This window comes from Notolepis coatsorum (genome assembly GCF_963971535.1).
Source record: "Notolepis coatsorum genome assembly, chromosome: 1".
Classification (NCBI taxonomy): Eukaryota; Metazoa; Chordata; class Actinopteri; order Aulopiformes; family Paralepididae; genus Notolepis; species Notolepis coatsorum.
In genome coordinates, this window is record NC_140165.1 from 15,751,233 (window position 1) to 15,775,089 (window position 23,857).

General features: G+C 46.9%; 1 pseudogene across 1 annotated transcript in view; it reads left to right on the top strand.

Annotated features, from left to right (window-relative positions):
* The window catches only part of LOC311224273 (dynein regulatory complex protein 11-like), a 140,858-nt pseudogene that overhangs the window by 22,434 nt on the left and 94,567 nt on the right, over positions 1 to 23,857 (top strand). The window contains exons 6-9 of the transcript in view: positions 102 to 304; positions 3,756 to 3,840; positions 6,514 to 6,657; positions 23,451 to 23,526. The product of the transcript in view is annotated as a dynein regulatory complex protein 11-like (transcript). The remainder of the gene's footprint in view (positions 1 to 101; positions 305 to 3,755; positions 3,841 to 6,513; positions 6,658 to 23,450; positions 23,527 to 23,857) is intronic.

Genomic DNA, 23,857 nt, shown 5'->3' on the forward strand with positions numbered 1-23,857 from the left:
GTCAAGATACAGGAAAGGAATGCATTCCCCTTTGAAAAATGAGTCTTGAGACGTTCTGAGGCAAATGGTTTCCCCTCGGTTCGCCCCCCCCCCCCCCTCAGGTACCCGCGGAGCAGCCCAGACCCAGCCAGGCCCGGCTGCAGGCCCGGCGGGTGGAGGCGGAGCGCCGGCTGGTCCAGGAGGAGAACGAGGTGGAGTACCAGAGAGCCCTGCTCAGCGTCAAGGAGTCGGTGCGCTCCGTCGAGGGGCCCGACATCAAGGAGACCCTCCAGGACCAGATCCGACAGTGGTTCATCGAGTGCAGGTGAGGACGGGGCGGGTCAGGAGTCCGGGGGGGGGGGGTCCTCTTAACACTCTGGACGCCGGAGCGGTATGTGTGATGTGTTGTTAAAAGGCCGACGCTCTAAAGTATAAGAATATACGTGGCGGTGTTTGCAGGGCTATAACTATATTCTATATTATAGCTATGGATACAATACTATGGCCCATTTGACATCAACTATCTATCGTTCAATATGAGAAAAAGAATACATTTTTCCATCCATACGTTCCCGTGTTATACCGTGGTGAATATAAGTATAGTTTTAGAGTGATCCTGTATAATCCCAGAAAACGATGTTAACCCAGATGTCCGTGTGCCTGTGATGAATGGAAATATCGAATAAAAGAAATAACGATGAAAACCCGACTATACTCGGGTTTGGCGCCCAAGCTTTGGCGAGTTAACCCGACTATCATCGGGGTCTGGCGTCCAAAGTCTTAAAGGAACACGCCAACATTTTGGGAAATTAGCTTATCGTCTTCTCCAGAGAGAGACAAGAAGATAGATACCAGTTTCCTCTCGTTCAGTAGAAAGCTATCTGGCTGCACGTTAGCCTAGCTTAGCGCAATGAATGGAAGCGGACAGTGCCGGTTAGCCTTCGGGAGAGGTGTTAGTTGGACAATGCCTAGGCTAACCTGCACTGTCCGCTTCCATTCATTGTTAACATGCAGCCAGATAGCTTTCTACTGAACGCACAGAGAGGAAACTGGTATCTATCTTCTTGTCTCTCGCTAGAGAAGACAGTAAGCTAATTTCCCCAAATATTGGCGGGTTCCTTTAATTGGCCCTGCAGTCTGCACAGTGTATCTCGTCTAAAGCCTCTTAACCTGCAAAAGCCCACCGGCATTTTGGCGACCACTAGTGGCTCGGTTGTGCATATTTTGTAATACAATATATTTATCGAATTAAAGCCCCATTTGTTGCCTGTCGATAGCCCTTTCAGGTGACAAAATCCGTTCAGCGGTTCTCGAGTTACATGCCAATATTTGAGGCTTGTGCAAAGTACACGGTATTGTGAAAAATACCACTCCCGACTCTTGGGGCTCTAGTTCCGTCAATCATTTGGCGAACTCGAAAATGATTGTGGAGAGTTGTAGCCAATGAGTGTGGCTTTCCAATGATACCCCACCTGGGGATGTACGAATCAGGGATCTAGGTGAAGAACTCACGAGCGAAGACAGTACGAGAAAAACCGCTGAATGAATTGAAGTCTATGAGAAAACTGAGCTTTTCTTTTGTACACAGTTTTAAACGGATCTTTATGAAATTTGGACATGTACTACATAAGGCTTCAGGCTATGGATCTCGGGAGTTTTTTAAGCCATATGAATTTCTGGGGAAATACTACTTCTGGAATACTAACTACTACAGAAACACTTGAGCAACAAGTTTTTCTACAACTCAAGTTCAGACCTATGTTACTCTATTTCATTAGCACTAAGAGTGATCTCTCTTTATGGTATCATAAACTTCAGAATGTTATCTTTCAATTGAGACCAGGCTTATGCATGTGCTATAAGTATAAAGTATAGTACTTTGGTTTGCAAAAAAGGTATGCAGTCCTTAAAAACAAAAACAAAAATGGCCACTTTTCTGCCCGCGTGTTAAGAGGCTAACCCCCTTGTGGCCCTTAGGAAGTAAGTCGGTGGATTCGTTATGTCATTTGCCCCATCCTCCTTCCTTCCCCGTGTGTATTCTCACCGGTATTCAGAAAGTAGAAATGTTTTGCCATCATCTGGACAACTGATCGTATTCAGGAGAGATTAGTCCAAAGTAGAACACTGGAGCACACGGATTAAAGGCAATCAACTTTATTTACGACTAACGTTTCGACGCAGGGTGTGCGTCTTCATCAGAATCAACTGATGCTGCGTCGAAACTTTAGTTGTAAATAAATTGATTGCCTTTAATCCGTGTGCTCCAGTGTCCTACTTTGGACTAAAGCTCTTAAATCTCTGCTGGATTCAGTGCACCAAATACGTCAGGGGTCCGGATGAGGCTAAACATTCCTACTTTCTGAATACAGGTGAGAATACACACAGGGGGAAGAAGGAGAACAGCTCTAAAGCTCTGCAGTCTCTCCGGGATTCAGAAACTAAAGAGTCTTTGCACTAACATTGTGTGGCCTTTCTCTCATGGAGTGGTTTGGAATGTTATTGTGTGTGCGTCCGTGTGCGGCGTCAGGGATTTGTTCCGAGTTGAAAAGGGTGGACGGAGCGGGACAGAGGCGGGGAGAGAGAAGGTCCAGTTGTCATTAGGAGGAGGGTCCGGAGCCTCCAGTTCGGTGGGCCGCGGGGAGGAAACGAGCGCGGCGGTGGTGGTGGTGGTGGCCCGGCGCTGCAGCAGCCGGTAGCCTATTATCAGAGCATTCCTGACTGATTTACGGTCGGCCACCAGTGGGTGCTGCCCAGTATAAAAGGAACAGCGAGGGGTCAGCAATGGTCGTAAGTCATCCACGCTGTTGTGTCAGTGGATGAGAGAGACCCCCGCAGGGGGGGGGACCACAATGGCCCTGGCCTACACATTCAGCTCCCCCCATCCCCCCACCCCCTGACCCCAGGGCTCAGCCACAGACAATAACGTAAAGCGGCGTGACGGACAAGAGGTCACAGCCCGGCGGGTTCAGATCCCAGTGGGCGAGAGGCTCCCTGTTCTGGGGCCGGATGGGGGGGGGGGGGGGGAGCGCACGGCGGATTAGGAGCGAAGTCAGGGACTTTTCACACCTACGGGGTCGGGTCCTTTTTTTAGTTTTTTTTTCAAGAGGATAATAGGAGCCCGGGAGAGTATAAGGGAGCTATTGTTGCCGCTCGGCGACTTCTTAATTAGTCGCCATGACAGGGGTTTCAGAGCTTTCACAGCTAATTGAGGTCTTACGTCATGTAACCGTCGCCCCCGAGGACTGGCTGTCCCCCTCCTTCGTTTGCGTTTCACCGGGGGTTGTGTAATTGGAAACGTGACCTGGTTGGGCCTGGTTAAAGGCCCAATCAGTGATTCAAATGTAAACAAACGGGGGTATAGGCAAAAAAAATATTATAAGAATGATTTTAGTCTATAGATTGACTGGTCTTGATAAGATAACATAAGATAAGATATTCCTTTATTGATCCCCTTGGGGGAAATTCAGGCATCATAGCAGCATGGGGGAGGGGGGAGGGGAGGTACAGGTAGTAGAAGACATGGCACAGGGCATAGAATTATAGTACAGTGGAGAAGTAAAAATGTTAATTGAATAAAAAGAATGTACGTGAATATACCTCGCGTTTATATGGTAAACAAAGAAAATCACGGATCGGGCCTTTAAAGACATGCGGAAAAACGTGGAGAATAATGTGACGGCGTGTCATAATAACATCGTATGACATGTAGGAAATATGTCGTCCGTAGCTGGATGATAGTTGGCGAGGATGAAGGAATGCTCTTTGTCCGCCTCCAGGGACGCCACGGGGAAGTTCCCAGACTTTCCCAACGCGGAGGACGGAGGATCGGCTTCCATATTCGCCCAGAAGACACCTGAGCAGGTAGTTTATCTTATCTGCTGCATAACACAATAGAATACACACAGACCACCGACGTAGACTTATTCATGCTAGGCCCGTCCTCGACATGTTTCATTTCATTTATTTTATTTGTTTAAGAGGGACAAGCACATTGATGAACAATTCATAGAATGTAAATGCACCAAACCAATTATAGCCAGAGGCTATAGTTTCCAGAGTCAGTCCGCCTGCCAGGAGTTAAAGGCTGCTCCTAGTGGATAAAAAGGTTAGACATGGCAAATATAAAAACATCTGGAAAAATATACATAGAAAACATAGTACATAAATTATAGCCTACATCTGGGAAAATATAAACATCGATCATCATTAAGACAGCCTCACATAGTTTATATCAATGTGTACAGGTCTGATTTAAGACTTTTGAAAGAGCTATAGGTGCTTACCGTCTTCTCCAGAGTCAGACAAGAAGATTCCAATTCCCTCTCTTGTGCGTTCAATAGAAAGCTATCCGGCTGCTTAGCACAAATGAATGTAAACGGATATGGAACACTAGTCTAGTTTAAAACTCCCAGAGAGGTGTTTTTGACAGCTTGACTAGCTGGTCTGTATCCACTTCCATTCATTTGTGCTAAGCTAGCCTAGCTTGCAGTCGGATAGATTTCTACTGAACGCACAAAGAGGAAACTGGTATCTTCTCTTGTCTGACTCTGGAGAAGATGGTAAGTGCCTTTCCCATAATGTTGGCTTGTTCCTGTAAAGGAACACGGCAACATTTTGGGAAATTAGTGTATCATCTTCTCCAGAGAGAGACAAGAAGATAGATACCAGTTTTATTGTGCTAAGCTAGGCTAACGTGCAGCCAGATAGCTTTCTACTGAACGCACAGAGAGGAAACTGGTATCTATCTTATTGTCTCTCTCTGGAGAAGACGATACGCTAATTTCCCCAAATCTTGCGTGTTCCTTTAAGAAATCCGTAGTTTCCCAACTGTTTTCAATTTAGTGCTTAAAAAGTGTTCTTATAATCTTTTCAGGAAATAACTAATTCAACAAGGAAACTAAATAATAATCATGTTGAGCAAGTTACTCAGGAAGTGTAATAAGTTACTTATTACTACTGATTACTCCTTTAAAAAGTCATCAAAATTACTTTACTGATTTCTTTGTATCAAAGTAATTAGTTACGTTACTAGTTACACTACTCGCTACTTTCGATTACCACCCCTTTCCAAAAAAGTAATGTACAACCTGTTCAGCTTCTGTTGTTAGCGGTCCAGAGTGTGAGAAGGGAGTGTGGCCTTCAAATTACCGCATAATCTCTCTCCAGGTAGCCAGAAAACATCTTTCTCTGTTGGCTGCTTGATGAGACACTAAACCGAGGTCCTGACTGACTGAATCTCGGTCGTTAAAGAACCCAGGACGCCGATCACAAAGAGTAGGGGGTTGCCCGGCGTTCCTGGCCAAATTCCCAATCGGGTCTCTGACATCAAGGCCATCATATCAACAATCCCTGTCTCCTGAGCCATTCAGCCATTGTGACGTGTGCCTGGTGGCAGTGTATGGCAGCCATTGAGCATGTGTTGCCCAGTTTCTGTAGTTTTGTTTACCTCCATCACTGGCACTGGTAGAGGCTTCCCTGTCAGCGTCTTGTTTTTTATGCGTCAAGTTTCAAATCGTCGTGCTGCAGTGTCAGATGCTTCATCAAATTAGATGTTGTATCTTTCCACTGTTGCAAACTCTTTGCTCCCCCCACATAGTTTACAACAGACAGCTATTGAACGTGTAACGTTACCCATCTTCCTGCTGCTTTTTGGCTAGTAGCTGACGTGACCTTGCTCTGACCTGCCAGCTTGTATAATCACGTACAAGCGTAATCTAACTATTTTGGAAATTGTAAGCCTTACTTTACTCGTTATACTGGGAAAGTAATACAATTACAGTAACGCGTTACTTGGTCTTTGTCGACTAAGACCAAACCGACTGATTCATCGTCTGAGGGGACAGACTTTTGGGTTGTAATGGCATCAGTGTCTCACATCTTGGTGCTGTAATGGCGTCAGTGTCTCACATCTTGGTACTGTAATGGTGTCAGTGTCTCACATCTTGCTTGGTGCTGTAATGGCGTCCGTGTCTCACATCTTGCTTGGTGCTGTAATGGCGTCCGTGTCTCACATCTTGCTTGGTGCTGTAATGGCGTCAGTGTCTCACATCTTGTTTGGTGCTGTAATGGCGTCAGTGTCTCACATCTTGTGCTGTAATGGTGTCAGTGTCTCACATCTTGCTTGGTGCTGTAATGGCGTCAGTGTCTCACATCTTGTGCTGTAATGGCGTCAGTGTCTCACATCTTGCTTGGTGCTGTAATGGCATCAGTGTCTCACATCTTGCTTGGTGCTGTAATGGCGTCAGTGCCTCACATCTTTCTTTGTGCTGTAATGGCATCAGTGTCTCACATCCTGGTGCTGTAATGGCGCCGTCAGTGTCTCACATCTTGGTGCTGTAATGGCGTCAGTGTCTCACATCTTGGTGCTGTAATGGCGTCAGTGTCTCACATCTTGGTGCTGTAATGGCGTCAGTGTCTCACATCTTGGTGCTGTAATGGCGTCAGTGTCTCACATCTTGGTGCTGTAATGGCGTCAGTGTCTCACATCTTGTGCTGTATTGGCGTCAGTGTCTCACATCTCGTCGTGTGCCACAGGTAGCCGCTGAGCTCGCCGCCAGAGAGGAGGAGAGGGAGAAGAGGAGGAAGAAGAAAGGAGTGAAAGAGACGAAAGGCGGGAAAGACAAGAAGAAGGACAAGAGAAAAAAGAGCAAAGGGAAGAAGGGGAAGGAGGACGAAGAGGTAGGTCAGGACTGCTTAAGGAAGAGAGAGACAAGAAGATAGATACCAGTTTCCTCTCTGTGCGTTCAGTAGAAAGCTAACTGGCTGCATGCTAGCCTAGCTTAGCACAATGAATGGAAGCGGACAGTGCCGGTTAGCCTTCGGGAGAGGTGTTAGTTGGACAATGCCTAGGCTAACTGGCCATGTCCGCTTCCATCCATTCAGAGAAACTGGTGTCTATCTTCTTGTCTCTCTCTGGAGAAGATGATAAGCTAATTTCCCCAAATGTTCGCGTGTTCCTTTAAACAGGGGTCTGGGTGTCCTTCCCCAGGAAATTCTGAGCATTAAACATTAAACACATTTCCTGCTACATTTAATTTTGTGTACTTTTATGAACCAATTTGTGCCTTTTCCGAATCAATTTATGGTACCCACTGACACAAACATAATGGAATATAATGCAGTAAAAGGCTCTCAGGCGTTCTATATTGCTTTCAAATATTTATTCTCCTGTATTGTTTCTGCACAATTCAAAACATATCACACGTGTTTTGAGTTGGTTTTTTTGTTCAGAATCTTGTACATGTCACAAGAAATCACATCTTTGAAGATTAGGCTACTCATACTCTTACAGGTCTCATATTTTATACAATATATATATTTGACCTCTTTTGGGGAGGGGGTTGTCTTTCATATTAGCTATATTCTTTGAGGGGGACAAGTTTACCTCTTCTCAATATTGAGGGGGAGATTCAAATGTATTGTCATCATACAGCACAAGTACAACGGAAATAAGTTTGGTATCCAACCAGAGTGCAAATGTAACAGTAAAGTGCAACAGTAATATACAACGTGCAGGTGATTAAACTGGATATAAAATATATAAATGAGTACTACTGAGTAATAGTGCTAATCAGATGTACAGTGTATACAGTGTTATAGTATTAGTATGTACAGTGATACAGGTATACACTATGATACACTATATGGTAGTACTGTAAGTCATACAGTGGTATAACTAGTATTAGTATATGTAAGGGATAGGAACAGAGTTACAGTATATGGGTTATATTGTATGCAGGTGTATAAACACCTGCATAAATAGTAGTGTATAATAGTGTTCAACTTAGAAGGCTTTGTTCACAGGAGCACAGCTGCATGAACCACAGACAAAGTTGGGAGAGATCTATTAATAGTCCATTAATTTTCCTAGAGCTGCAGCAAAGCCTGGAGACCCGAGAGCAGCCAGAACATACGTCACCCGTGAGAGGAACCTGGTTTTGGCCCAAAATTCACTGTGATCGATGCATCCCTATTTTCATATAATCTGTCCTTAAATGATCTATCTCGCCCTAACCTCTCACCGAAGGGAAGAAGGTGATGAGGTTAAATGAAGGCCTCCCTCAGCAATAACACTGATTCGATTAACGGACCACATCTGTGCCATGCTTCGCTGGCTGAAACTCAAAGTCAACCTAACCATATTAAAAGTGGTATTTTCTGTCAAAGCTCATTCTTCTCAGCTAGTTCATAATCTCGATCCCCCTACCTGTTATGGTCGAGAGACGTTCGATTTACACGGCCGGTTAATTCAATAGCAACACTAGCCATCTAGTGTGAAATATGACGCTCTCAATCCATTAGCCTGGCAGGTTTGGCCTTGACTTTGACTGCTCTGGAATGATTATTGGAGCGGTCTGCTATCCAACCGAAGCCACTCTAAAGAGGAGATACTTTCGATTCCAGTCAAGCATTCTTCGAATTGACCCGTTCGGGCCAAGGAATCAGCTTCTCCCCTCTCCCCTCCACACTCACTCCCTGTGGAACAACATACTTCCCTGCATTCCACTTAAAGCCAACCCAAGCCAGGATTTCTCAGCGCAATTTTCGCGGTAGAATTTGAGCTATGTCCATCTTATCAGCTGTGTATCCGACACCCTGAGCACTGAAACAACAGACCTCCACAGTACGACCGGTTGTTTTCCACACCATCTACGTCTACATTTAGTCATTTAGCTGACGCTCTTATCCCAAGCCAGCTTTCTGTAAACAAGTCAGCAGGAAGGGTACTTCCTGGCACTACCCTGGCAGCCAAGGGTAGGTAGCATTGTTTGTCAGTGTCGAACTTGAGTGCTACACTCTCGAGTGTATAGTAGTATAGACATATTAGCATAGTAGGTAGTAATATAGGCATAGTAGTATAATAAACATATTAGCATAGTAGGTAGTAATATAGGCATAGTGGTATAGACATATTAGCATAGTAGGTAGTAATATAGGCATAGTAGTATATAGACATATTAGCATAGTAGGTAGTAATATAGGCATAGTAGTATAGACAGATTAGCATAGTAGGTACTAGGTAGTAATATAAGCATAGTAGTATAGATATAATAGTAGGTAGTAATATAGGCATTCACTAATATAGACATATGGGTAGAAATGTACTTTTAACATACTTAATGTACTAAAAATATACTTTTAACATACTTAATAATGGTTAATGTACTAAAATATACTTTTAGTATAGATAAATAAATAAAAAATGTATTTGGGTTCAGCCAGAATAGGAATACGTGGCAGTATTATACTAAATACTAAAGCAGTCTTAGTTTTTTGTATTACTTATTCTTTTACCATTATGAAGTTCACGTTTAGAATGTTGGACCCCCCTAGCCTTATTTTCTTCTTAAAATCTGAAATCTACACTGTGGATTAGGTTTCAGCATTTATTTCAAGGCAACATTTTCAGGGTTTTGCTTGTTCCTTTGAGCCACTCCTGAGCGGAAAAACACTGTTATAAATCACCAAACCACAGCCGATTTCTAACAAATCCATCCAAGACGGTACTTGGCCACAGAACAACCCCCCCCCCCCGCCTCACCTGACTGTTGACAGACAGCGAGGTACTACTCTCTGACATGTGAGATCTCCATTAAAACCTCAGCGCTGTTTATCTAAGTCTGCTAGTCTCGGCCTCATGGACATCTGAAATGTTGCTTATCCCCGGTCCATCCACCAGGCAGGTATTGTCTGCCTGGCCGCGCGGCCCGAGTGCTGCCTGTCATCCTTCATTAAACAGAGTGTTATGGGACACTTAAGATTCCATCGGTTTGAAAACCGACCGCTTGCTCTTAAGGGGCCAATGAAACCGCGATGGAGAAAAGTATTAGAGGAAATATGACAAAAGGTCATGTATCCCTGTTGAAAATAGTTCCATTCAGGTGGATGTTAGCGCCTACGCACACATAACTACACACACGCACACACACACACACACACACGGACACACACCTACACACACACACACACACACACACGGACACACACACACGGACACACACACACACACACACACACACACACACACACGGACACACACGGACACACCTACACGCATCTTTAAAAGTTAAAATAAGAATAAAGAGAGAGCACAAGTACAGATGACAAGAAGTAGCCTATAGTATGAGGAGGTATACATAGACATTCATAATTCATTATATGTCAATATTAAATCAATTTGATGCTTTTAAGGCAAACTGTAACTGAAGGGTACAATTCCCTGACTGTATTGTTAGATATGGTATTTAATACCACTACCTCTTGTACTTTAACTTCTGGCCATCCAGTACATGATATAAGTATGATGAACACTTTCCCACCTGATGAAACGAATCCACACAAATGTACAAATCGAAGGTTTAATATAGCAAAAGGTATATACAACGTTCACTTGTTTACACTTATGATTTGAAATATGCACTTGTATGGCAAATGAGTATTCGTAGGTAAATCAACATTGAATGTCCAATCTCTGGTTACGCAGGGAGTAAGTATACAACCTGGAATATTTAGGAACGATAGCGATGGTACTTAAATGATTATAGCTGGATACACTAAGGGGGGGGGGGGGGTCCCGCTGGTTGTAAGACAGTAGGAGGGGGGGGTTAGAGAAGCCGCTGGCGGTATCCCATCTGGCCGACGGTTTCTTGGGAGAATCCAAAGTCTTGAACACGGTGCCCACAGAACCTCGGTCCGCAGACGAATACAGCTGGACCCTCTGTGGACGGTAGCTGCCGGTCCACAACGGAGAGACGTGAAGCGACCTCACTGGTGTAGAGCGCCGTCTCACCTGGAGTCCTCTCCGGGGGGTAGTTCCAACACTCCGCAGTGTTGGCCTTTATCCATGGAATAATCAAAGCACCCAAAGCATAATCCAAGCCGTGGAAGGCTCGCCGTCGTCCGGGTAGAGTAATCCAATATACAGGTCCAGTCGCCCTGGCCCGGAGCTCCTCGGATGCAAGCACCACTAGGGGTCTGCCCAGCCTGGTTAAGCGTCCAGATAACGTCAGGAACGATGGGGGTACTGATAACTTTAGAACTCTAACTGAACGATGCACCATACATAAATAGACTATTATTAGCTTAATAGAATACGTCCAACTCGACGGTATAGTGCCAAACTATGACTATTCAACTATTAATCTACACGATATCCCAATGCCTATTCTGGGGCCAAGTAGGCCTTACTACACCACACGTGCGTCGTGGGGAGGCTTCGCGTCTGTCACTCTGTTGGAGGGTAAAGAACTGGACTAAAAGGAAGTTCTACTTTACTTGCGCCATATATGCGCTATGAACAAATAGTACCATTCGTATTTCGCCCGACATATTCCTGCGCGGAACCGGGGCTTGCCACGACATGTTGGGCGGCACGATTGAACTTGGACCTAGGGGTATGGCAACCTGGCGCCAGGTTCTCGTCCAATGGTAGAATGAAACTATTATGGGCTGTTTAGTAGACTAAAGGGATATTCAGTGCATATTGTACAAGGAATATACAGGGGATATCAAACGATATACAAATACAATTAAATATATATATATAAATAAATATATATATTCGGTTTAATCTGATCCTTCACAACAGCCGCCCCCTAATTAGTCCCACCTAATTAGCTAAGCAGAGACAGATTAACCACACTGTCTACCACTCAAGGTCCGCTGTAAGGGTCAGTCAACTCACAAAGTCATGGGGTCATGGTCATCATCGATAGTATCTGGGAGTCGGGGCAGTTCTATGAGCCTCGCCACGGGACGTGTGTAAGTGCGCCCTTGGACGAGTACTTCAGCTGCTCGGACCTTGCCATCGGCACCGGTGATCACTTTGCTTACGCGGCCAGCCGGCCACATAGCTCTGGGTAGTGACTGGTCAATAATCATGACGACTGTTCCTTCTGTCAAATTGTCTCTCTCTTTTACCCACTTCTGGCGGGTCTGTAGAGACGGTAGGTAGTGGAGTAGGAAGCTGCTCCAAAACTTGTCAGCTAGTACCTGACTGTACCTCCACATTCTTCGGCCGTTCGCTTCTTCAGGCCTGTACATTGTCTGGGGTAGCGCGGGGTCCAGCCGCCCCATTAGGAGTGTGTTGGGGGTGACTGGGTCGACATCTGCTACATCACTGGAGACGTAACCGAGGGGCTTTGAGTTCAATACTCCCTCGATCTCCGTGAGGACTGTCATTAGGACTTCCTCCGCCACAGTCTGGGCCCCAAGTACGGCGTACAGGGCTGTCTTTATAGAACGTACTTCTCATTCCCAGGTTCCACCGAAGTGGGGTGCGTTCGGGGGATTAAACTGGAAGTCAATCTGGGATGGAGCGAGGTGGGTCTTAAGTTCTGGGCCCATAGCTTGGAAGCTCTCTCTCAGCTCTCTTTCTCCGCCTTTGAAGTTGGTCCCGTGATCAGACAACAATGTAGACGGTTTTCCTTTCCGTGATGTGAATCTTCGGAAGGCCATAAGGAATGAGTCTGTGCTCATGGTCGGAAGGAGCTCGATATGTATCGCTCTGGTGGTCATGCATTTGAATACAATACCCCACCGCTTCTCGGTGCCTCTTCCTCTCTTTATATACAACGGGCCAAAGCAGTCCATGCCTGTGGAGTGGAATGGCTTGTCGCCGATTCGGAGGCGGCAGGGGGGTAAGTCAGCCATCCGTGGTATGCTGGGCTGCGCGCGCCACTTACGGCAGTCTAGACAGGTTCGCTGGAAGCGCCGTACTGCTTCTCTGCCTTGCAGTATCCAATAACGACGTCTGATCTCCGCGAAGACTCGAAGACTCTCTCTGCTCCTGCGTGGTGTACATCCTCGTCGTATTTCTTTATGATCAGCTCTGTGACCTTGTGTCGGCTGTTCAAGACGATCGGGTACTTAGTATCATCCGGTAGATCGGGGGCTCTCCGCAGGCGACCACCCACTCTGATGAGATTATGGGCGTCACTCTCTGGTGCCAGGTGAATCAGTCTGCTGTCTGATGGGACGGGGTTTCCTCCCTGTAGACAGTCTAGCTCATCGGGGAACGAGTCTCTCTGGGCTCGTTGTAGTAGAAGAAGTTCTGCTTCTTCGTAGTCAGCTGCTGACATGTCAGTGGTGGACTGAATCTCTGGGTGGTGCCGCAGGAATGTTCTTTGCTGCGCACTCTCTAGGGTAATGCAGTCATCTATGTTGGGGTCTGTGGAGGCGACTGTGCTCAGTCCACAGAACATAGGTTTCTTGTTCTCAGCCTCCTCGTTACTTGCTTCCCGCGGGGTGGGCTTAGGCCACTCTCCTTCCGGGAGCTTGAGGAATTCTGGTCCGTCACTGTAGATGTTGCGACGGGTTAGGTCATCCAGAGACATTCCCCGGGTGATGACGTCAGCTGGGTTGTGTTTGGTGTCCACATACCGCCAGCTCGCTGCTTCTGTTAACTCTTGAATCTCGGTGACTCTGACTCCCACGAAGACTTTGTATCTGCATGAATCAGACTTGATCCATGTGAGTACTGTCGTGGAATCTGACCACAAGATTGTTCTGTGCACCGGAATGGTGAGTTCACGTTGGATTAACGTGGCTAGATGCGCTCCTGCTAGGGCTGCGCAGAGCTCTAGACGTGGGATAGATTGTTGCTTACGTGGGGCTATTCTTGAGCGGGCCAGGATGAAAGCAGTGTGTATCTTTCCTCCCTTCTCTTGGGCACGCAAGTAAGCCACCGATCCGTAGGCTACTTCGGAGGCGTCGCTGAAGACGTGTAGATCAATCTCGCATGTCTCTGGCCTCACTGTGGATGGGAAGTAGCTGCGGCGTATATTGATGCCTGGGAGTGAGCGGAGTTCCGTCTCCCACTCTCTCCATGTTGAGGCAAGGTGTGCGGGTATTGGGTCGTCCCAGCCCTGGTCCTTGTCCCATAGTGCTCGTACAATCATCTTTGCCCTGGTGGTGTAGGGTAGAATACATCCCAACGGGTCATATTGTCTGGCGAGTGTTCTGTACACACTCCGTCTGGTGGTCGGTATCGCCGTCGACCTTCCCTGCTCTGGAGCCAAGGGTTTGTGTCTATAGTGGAGCGAGTCTGTTTTGAAGCGCCAGACTAGTCCTAGTGTCATTTCTTGGGCTTCTCCCGGGATTGTCGCCATCCAGGTCTCGCTGCTGGCAGCCTTGTCCGCGGGGGAGAGGCTGCGCAATACGTGCGGGTCACTGCTGGCCCACTGCCTGAGATCAAAGCCGCCTTTGATCAGGGAGGCGCGTAACTTGATTAGGAGAGCCTCGGCTTCTTCTTGAGTCGAAACGCTTTGTAAACAGTTGTCCACGTAGAAACTGTTCTTCACACTGTGTTGGACCTCTTCATCTGCTGTTGGGTCCTCTGTGACGTGTTTCTGTAGTGCAAATGTAGCACAGCACGGGCTGCATGTGGTTCCGAAGGGGAGTACTTCCCACTGGTAGATGGCTGGGTTCTCATCTCCGATCCTCTCTCTCCATAGGAACCGCAGCAGAGGCTTGTCCTCCTCTACTAGTCTCACCTGCAAGAACATCCCTTTGATATCCCCGCTGATAGCCACCTTGTCCTGGCGGAAGCGCAGTAGCACGCCTAGTAGGGAGGGGCCGAGTGTGGGGCCGGGCAAGAGCTCTTTATTCAGATTTTGGGATCCGATCTGGTAGCTGCAGTTAAACACAATGCGATCCTTGCCGTTGTGATGGACCTTGTGATGCGGCACGTACCATGATTCGGTCGTCTGATCGGCCTCTTTAATGTCAATCTTTGTTACGTGTCCCGCTGTGATTAGCTTCTCAATCTCAGCGCGGTACACACTCTCTTGAGCGGGGTCTTTGGCTAGGCGCCGCTCCGTGTTCAATAGATAGCGCTCCGTGGCGTCTTTCTTTGCGTGAAAGGTGGGCATTCCCTCTCGCCTCAGGAGTGGAGTTGCGTATCTCATCACTCCGCCGACTGTGACTCTCTTTGTCCCCTGCTCGAGTAGGTTGATGGCGTAAATGTCTTCTTTAGAACGAATATCTTTCTTTTCGTTCTTAAAGGGCATTGTCTCTAGTGTCCATAGCCTCTCGACATGCTGCATGAGAGTGGTGTCTTCTTCTGTCGTTCTGGAGTGGAGGCAGCTAGTGGCTGCTGTTCGGTTGAGAGATTTAGCGAGGGGGCCTTGTAGGGTCCACCCTAGGCGGGTCTCGACTGCTGCAGGACAGCCTCGGGGTCCTGTATGAACCCGGTCAATCGGGACTATGAGTTCTGCATGGTCGGAGCCTATCAGCAGGGTCGGGGTAGCGCCGTCTATGAGCGGGATAGGTAATTGGCGCAGGTGCACATATTTATCCATCAACTTGGTGACAGGGTAGGTGTACTGCGATAGTCCTATTTCTTGGCTGGTGAAAGCATTTGTAATCTTGTACCGTCGCTCTGGCTGCCCGTTTGCTGCGATAGTGAAGGAGACATTCTCGCCCTTTATCGTCTTTAAATCTCTTCTTATTGTCCGAATCGTCATTTCGTTCTTGCTCCCCCGCAGTCCCAGCTGGGCCGCAGCGGACGCGAGCAGAAGGGTCTTCTCTGACCCGTCGTCAAGGACGGCGTAAGTGTCCATGACTTTATCTTGGTAGCTCAATGTCACACGGACTACCTTTAAGAGCACTTGGGCGCCGCTGCTGCTGGCGGGGTCAATGTACATGACACTTGCCTTGGTGCCGCTCCGTGGTGCAGGTGGAGGCCGTCTTCCGTTACTTTCGTGTAGTATATCTAGATGGGCTCCATCGCACCGGCTGCACCTTTTCTTTAGGCGGCATTCGGCTGCCATGTGGGGCCGCGCACATCGATAACAGCGCCTGTTGGACTTTATCCATTGACTCACTTCTTCTGCATTCATCTTTGTGAATAGGTCACATTGTGACAGCCAGTGTTCTTTCTCACAGTAGGGACACGCTATCTTCCACTTCTCTTTTCTCGAGGGGGTGCTGTGACTCTTACTGCTCGGTACTGACTCTGATTGGTGCATGACAGTCACCGATCTTCTTCCATCATTTATTCTCCTGGGTCCCTCTCTGGAGCTTGGCGTGCTCCGCCCAAATGTATCTAGTCGTAAGCTGCTGACTTCTCTCGCCAGGAAGTTGGCTAGATCAAGGAGGGATGGCTCGGGGCCGTTGGGATCCCGGTAATCTCTCTGCCGCCTAAAGCGCTCCTGTCTTGCGGGTGGCAGCTTCTCCAAAATCCTCTCGACGTTAGAGTTGGCGTATAGCTCATGCATGCCCTTCTCCCGTTGCGCTCCCAGCATCCCTACCAGGGACTGCACTTTGATTGACAGGTCGTCTAGTGAGCGATTGTCTGTGGCTGGGGGTAGGCGATCAATATGCCTTATCTCTTGGATTACGTAATCCCATATACGTCCATATCTCTGGTCCAGCGCCGCTAGGGCCGCTGTGTATGGTGTCGAAGAGGTGGCATAGGCTAGCGCTATATTGTGCGCTCGCGGTACTTTCAGGTGCTTCAGTAATATTGCATACTTGTGGCGTTCATCAGCGACATCCACCATCATTGTCTCTAAGCACATCCGGAGCTCCGTGTACTGTGCTCGACTCTCATAGGCGAAGTCTGGGAATGACGGCGTGGCAATGTATGACGCCGTGGATGGCTGATACATCGGCGAGCGTTGGGGGAGAGACCTCCTGGGCGAGTCCCCTCTTGCGCCTCGCTGTGGGCTGGTACTGACAGGGTACCATGGCCCGCTGGTCCAGGTGCTATTCCTCGGGGCTGGTCGTGCGTCGTGCTCACCCGTGAATAGAGTCGGGGGTCTGTAGCGCAGCGCCGCGGGGGTATAGCCTGGACTGTATGGGACCTCCTGGTCCGGTGGAGTACTGTGCTGTCGTCGGGCTTGGTTCTCCTCCTCTCCCTCTTCTTCCTCTATCAGATCTTCCAGATCCTGTAATCGTTTATTTAGCTTCTCCGCAGTGTATGCCGCTCCTTCCTTGTAGCTGGGTCTCGCTTGGACCGGTCTGGGAAGGGGGTCTGCGGGGGGTCTAGACTCGGTCTGTTGGTCAAGTTCAGGGTCGCTTGCTCGTTGAGGAGACGCTGCCCTTGACTGTTGTCTCGACGAGTTCCTTGAACCCCTGGCGGAGGGGGAGGGTGTTGCCTTGCGGATCAGCTGCTCCATTAGCTGCGCTTGTAACTTGTCGCGCTCGACTTCGCGCTTGGTGAGATCTGCTTCTCTTTGGGCACCGGCAGCGGCGCGCTGGGCGTCGGCCCGGTCTCTTGCCATATTCTCTTCTGTCTGAAGGCGTCTCATCTCCAGGCGTGTGCGCTCTTCTTCGCTCCGTTGTTGCGCTTGGAGTTGTTCGCGCTCGCTAAGCGCCTGTGCTTGGAGACGGTCTCTTTCAATGGTAAAATGTTCGCGCTCGCTAAGCGTCTGCGCTTGGAGTCGATCGCGTTCGGTAGAGGCTGTCAGGCTGACGAGGAACGCCTGTTGTAGCATCCTCTCCGCTTCGCTGGGGGAAGGCGGTTGTGGAGGTGAGCCGCTCCTGCGTGAGCCGCTCCTGGGGGTACTCGTTGGGGAGTCCTGGAGCTCTATCTCCTCGGCGCTCTCCTCCTCTTCTTCTGTGCAGAGTTCTCTCTCTGTAGGGTCGTCTTCCTCCCGGGGCTGGTCGGGGACTACTTCTTGGGTAGTGGCGGGGGGTAAAGGCATGTCCGCTCCCTCCTGGTCCCCACCGTGAGCTTGGTCAGTTACATTAGGACCTACTAGGGCCTCTGTGGTCGGGGAAACCTGGTCGTTAAGGTCAGACATAATTTTACTTTCTACTTTTACCGCGTTTACCGTTTGTCGAAGGCTAGGTAGTTGACTGACAGTGTAAGCCTCTAAGTACTGAGGTGTCTGTCGTCTGCGCCGCGGGCGTTCTAGGTTAGGAGGATCGTTTCGTGGAGTGTTCATCATAGGCCATTTCAATATTAATAACACTATATTAATATTACACTAGTTACCATCCGGCTCGAAGGACCAATTGTAACTGAGGGGTACAATTCCCTGACTGTATTGTTAGATATGGTATTTAATACCACTACCTCTTGTACTTTAACTTCTGGCCATCCAGTACATGATATAAGTATGATGAACACTTTCCCACCTGATGAAACGAATCCACACAAATGTACAAATCGAAGGTTTAATATAGCAAAAGGTATATACAACGTTCACTTGTTTACACTTATGATTTGAAATATGCACTTGTATGGCAAATGAGTATTCGTAGGTAAATCAACATTGAATGTCCAATCTCTGGTTACGCAGGGAGTAAGTATACAACCTGGAATATTTAGGAACGATAGCGATGGTACTTAAATGATTATAGCTGGATACACTAAGGGGGGGGGGGTCCCGCTGGTTGTAAGACAGTAGGAGGGGGGGGTTAGAGAAGCCGCTGGCGGTATCCCATCTGGCCGACGGTTTCTTGGGAGAATCCAAAGTCTTGAACACGGTGCCCACAGAACCTCGGTCCGCAGACGAATACAGCTGGACCCTCTGTGGACGGTAGCTGCCGGTCCACAACGGAGAGACGTGAAGCGACCTCACTGGTGTAGAGCGCCGTCTCACCTGGAGTCCTCTCCGGGGGGTAGTTCCAACACTCCGCAGTGTTGGCCTTTATCCATGGAATAATCAAAGCACCCAAAGCATAATCCAAGCCGTGGAAGGCTCGCCGTCGTCCGGGTAGAGTAATCCAATATACAGGTCCAGTCGCCCTGGCCCGGAGCTCCTCGGATGCAAGCACCACTAGGGGTCTGCCCAGCCTGGTTAAGCGTCCAGATAACGTCAGGAACGATGGGGGTACTGATAACTTTAGAACTCTAACTGAACGATGCACCATACATAAATAGACTATTATTAGCTTAATAGAATACGTCCAACTCGACGGTATAGTGCCAAACTATGACTATTCAACTATTAATCTACACGATATCCCAATGCCTATTCTGGGGCCAAGTAGGCCTTACTACACCACACGTGCGTCGTGGGGAGGCTTCGCGTCTGTCACTCTGTTGGAGGGTAAAGAACTGGACTAAAAGGAAGTTCTACTTTACTTGCGCCATATATATATGCGCTATGAACAAATAGTACCATTCGTATTTCGCCCGACATATTCCTGCGCGGAACCGGGGCTTGCCATGACATGTTGGGCGGCACGATTGAACTTGGACCTAGGGGTATGGCAACCTGGCGCCAGGTTCTCGTCCAATGGTAGAATGAAACTATTATGGGCTGTTTAGTAGACTAAAGGGATATTCAGTGCATATTGTACAAGGAATATACAGGGGATATCAAACGATATACAAATACAATTAAATATATATAAATAAATATATATATTCGGTTTAATCTGATCCTTCACAACACAAACAATTGCATTTCCAATGAATATTAGGTTAGAAAATACATGTGCTAGATTTAACGTGACTTCTTTTAATCTAATGTTAATTTGCTAATTCCCATCTTGTATTGTACAATAATTGCTGCCAAAAAAGAAAGAGGTATAAACCACGCCCCCATTTCTGAATCTGAATCCGAATACAGATAAGTTTGTTGGTTGAACAGATAGAGATACAGATACAGATAAGGACGTCTCTGTACTTCCCTAGTACATACAGCACTATTGTACATGATATCATACAGAGTTATATGCAGGTGTATATAGACAGATTATATGCAGGTATATTCAGTGTGTGAGGGGGGGGGGGGGGGGGGGGTCAGCAGCGCTGCGCGTGCCTCACAGGGAGGACTTTACTGTGACGCTTGCAATGCTGACATAGGCTATAGGTATGAGTCACGTTACAGAACCACACATAGTCCGCACCACACAGGTCTGTCTGCATGCATGATGAAGACGCACATATTGAAATACACATACTCAGATTAACCCCTATTCACACACAACAGTCCTATTTACACATAAACACACGGATGAACCAATACCGAACAACAAGTCAATGACCAAACACATCGAGTCTAATTTTTTTTTTTTTTTATCCACTTTTTCTCCCATTTTCTATATTTTCTCCCATCCCAATTTCGTATTGTCCAATTCAACCCTCCCCTGTCACGAACGCTGTTTCTTGCCTCCCACAAGCCGGCTGCAATGTGGACTAAGTCATACATAGCACAAGTCCCCTCCGGTACTTGAGGTAACAGCAGTCGCATCTTTTCACCTGCGCAGCTCGATCTCTCAGTGGCGAGGAGTAACGCGTGGGAGGCTCACGCTGCCCCCGACACTTCCTGATTCTACTGCGCAGGCGCACCAACCGACCTGTAGGAGTCGCTGTCCACAACGCCCGATCCCCACCCATCAGTTTCCCACCCCCTAATACGGCCAATGTGTATTAGTATGAACGACCAGCTAAACTGAAAGCAATGTGGAGCGCTGGGATCGAACAGGCGATCCCCAGCGTCTCTGCATTCGTGGCGAGCGCCTTGCCCACTACGCCACGTAGCCCCCCGAGTCTAACATTATTATAGGCATTATTATCACACCAGTCAGCACCCTGGTCAGTACTCAGAGACGGGGTGAGAGCCGCACGCACCCACACACGAGACAAGCGCAGCCGGCTGTGTGCATGTAACCAACGCACATTAATAATCATACCATAGACATTTTATAAATGAGCAATAATGATAATAATACAGTTACTGTAATTAGGAAAAGCAGGTCTTACCTTAACACAGAAGCGACCACACAGGCCTGGGATCAGCTGCCTGCGAGATGCGTCCTCACTTGCTGTTTTAAAGTGCCGCGCTAAAGCAGGGTAGTTATTCCAGACTGCTTTTACACTCAGTATTAAAATTACTCGCCACCCACCTGATATGCATGTCACAGAAGTAGTCGCCGCAGCAGGTGTAACGTTGTTAGCGTCGCCAGAAGTCAATTTAAAATGGTCTGCGATTGAAGAAGTAGATGCTCCTACCGGCTCCTGCTCAGTCAGATTGAAGAAGTAGATGCTCCTACCGGCTCCTGCTCAGTCAGATTGAAGAAGTAGATGCTCCTACCGGCTCCTGCTCAGTCAGATTGAAGAAGTAGATGCTCCTACCGGCTCCTGCTCAGTCGAGGCGACTGGCTGCTTCGCCTTCTTTGTAAAACCAAAATTGGTTAGAAGGCTTACTTCTTTGAATTTTCGTTTAACTTTCAACATTATCCTTATTTTCTTTCTTTTAAAATGGCGGGGGAAGTTTGATTTGTGCCTGCATGCTGCAGCGCCGCCACGCTCCGAATGGTAATAGCAAGAATAGCATGCATGTCACCATCTATTGAACCAACAGTGAATTAGTGCGCAAATCATGAGTCATACATCAAAATAGCCTAATTTTACGCATTATACACGATGATGACGATACAGAAAATTACAGAAAAATTAGAAATGCATGGCAAAAATAGCATTTATTGTCAGTATTTTAGAGACCCCCCAAAAATTCACAAATCATGTTTTCAGGGGAGCTGATGTCTCATCCCCCATGGTTCGCACCCTCATATATTCAGACAGATATGGATATATATATATATATATATATATATATATATATATATATATATATATATATATATGCAAAAAATATAAGGTATATGCAGCACTATTGTACATGCTATCATAGAGTTATATGCAGGTGTATATAGAAAGATTATATGCAGGTATATTCAGACAGATATGGATATATATATATGCGGTAAATACAAATATATAGATGTATATATACAGCACTAATTGTATATGCTATCATACAGAGTTATATGGGTTATACGCAGGCATATAAGTAGGTATATAGAAGGATTATATGCAGGTATATTAAGACAGATATGGCTATATATATAATGCAATAAATATAAGGTATATGCAGCACTATTGTACATGCTATCATACAGAGTTATATGGGTAGACTATTGTATGAAGTAGGTAGTTATGATTGAAATATATGATATATGAGTATGTCTGTGTTGTGAGCTTAGCCGTGATTCAAGCCAGCGATACCCTGCTGGATACTCCTCCTGTCCCCCTGACTGCGCTCAAGAAATACACACAGTCCTATAAATCACCCTCACAGCAGGCCTCTTCAGTCGCCTACTACACACTTATGAGCTTCCACTCTTGGCCCCGTGTCAAAACCTCAGGAGAAAGTGGTTTATTAGCAAGGGGAGCTTTGAACTCAATCCAACCTCAATATCAATATCTCTACCAAATGAGCCATAACCTGTCCCGACACCCAATTAAACGAAACGAGGGAAGGCACTTACCTCTCGACTTCCATTAGAGCAGCCATACATCCCAGGGATCTCCTGGAAATCGAGCGGATCATTGGAAGTTATTTTAAAGGGGCGCTTCGGCGAAAAATAAAGCAGATTTATTTTTGCTCACACACACACATCCCAGAACAGTTTTGCACACGTTCATTTAACTTAGTTTCACAGTTATCGAGAGTTAAAGGAACACGCCGACATTTTGGGAAATTAGCTTACAGTCTTCTCCAGAGAGAGAGATGAGAAGATAGATACCAGTTTCCTCTCTGTGCGTTCAGTAGAAAGCTATCTGGCTGCATGTTAGCCTAGCTTAGCACAATGAATGGACACGGACATGGCCGGTTAGCCTTCGGGAGAGGTGTTAGTTGGACAACGCCTAGGCTAACTGGCCATGTCCGCTTCCATTAATTGTGCTAAGCTAGGCTAACGTGCAGCCAGATAGCTTTCTACTGAACGCACAGAGAGGAGACTGGTATCTATTCTCTGGAGAAGACGATAAGCTAATTTCCCAAAATGTTGGTGTGTTCCTTTAATGAGTTTGAGTGCATCCTCCAGTCACGTCATCGGAGGAGACTGAATCTATGTGTTGTTTTAATTACAACGCAATGAAATAACGTAGATAAAAAATAGCGATCCCTATCTTCTCATCTACGGTACATCCATTTCACTGAGCCGTGATTAATACAACACAAGGATTCAGTGTCCTCCGATGACATCACTGGAGGACACACTCATTAACTCTCAATAACAAAATGTGTGCAAAACCGTTACGAGTTTTGAAATATGTGTGAGATTATGTGCCAGTTCTCTGAAAGAGACCACAAGATGTTATGACAACAATGTTATGCAATGAAGTCAGTTCATGCCCTGAATGGTTTATTTATTAATTAATTAATTAATTTGTTTATTTAGACGGGACAGAGCATATTACTGGACACTACAAATAAATGCAGTGTAAATACACCGGATTTAGCAATGATGCAAATTTTCATCCGCAGTCCCACACAAAGCATAAAAACGAAACATGCAGGCAGTGAAGCATCTGCCTCTGCCTCTGTGTGTGAATGTGAGGCATGAGATGTAAAGCGCTTTGGATATAAGCGTTATATAAATGCAGTCCGTAAATGCAGCCCATGTGCAAAATGAATCTAAATGTTTTTTTTTGGTGGAAGTGCCACTTTAAGACTTAATATATGATGTATCAGATATACAAGCATAGATGTTGTATCTCTATGCAGGAGGAGGAGAAGGGTTGGAAAATGCCCCCAAGCAGCTTCCTCCCTGCAGTCCTGGAAGGAGCCAAGGTGTACAGAGGTGAGTAGAGAGGAGACCCTCTCTGTGAGACCTTTTAGTACCTTTTTTACCCTTTTATTCGGGTACTATTCACTGAGTATGGATGTTCTTTTTCAGCAAATCCCTGCTACACACACACACACACACACACACACACACAGACACACACACACACACACACACACACACACACACACACACACAGTTACACATTCAACTGCCCTGTTATCCACTGAACAGATACACTAGAGCAGTCCGGGGTTAAAGGAACACACCCAACATTATGGGAAATGCGCTCACCATCTTATCCTCTATCTTCTTGTCTGACTCTGGAGAAGACGGTAATCGCATT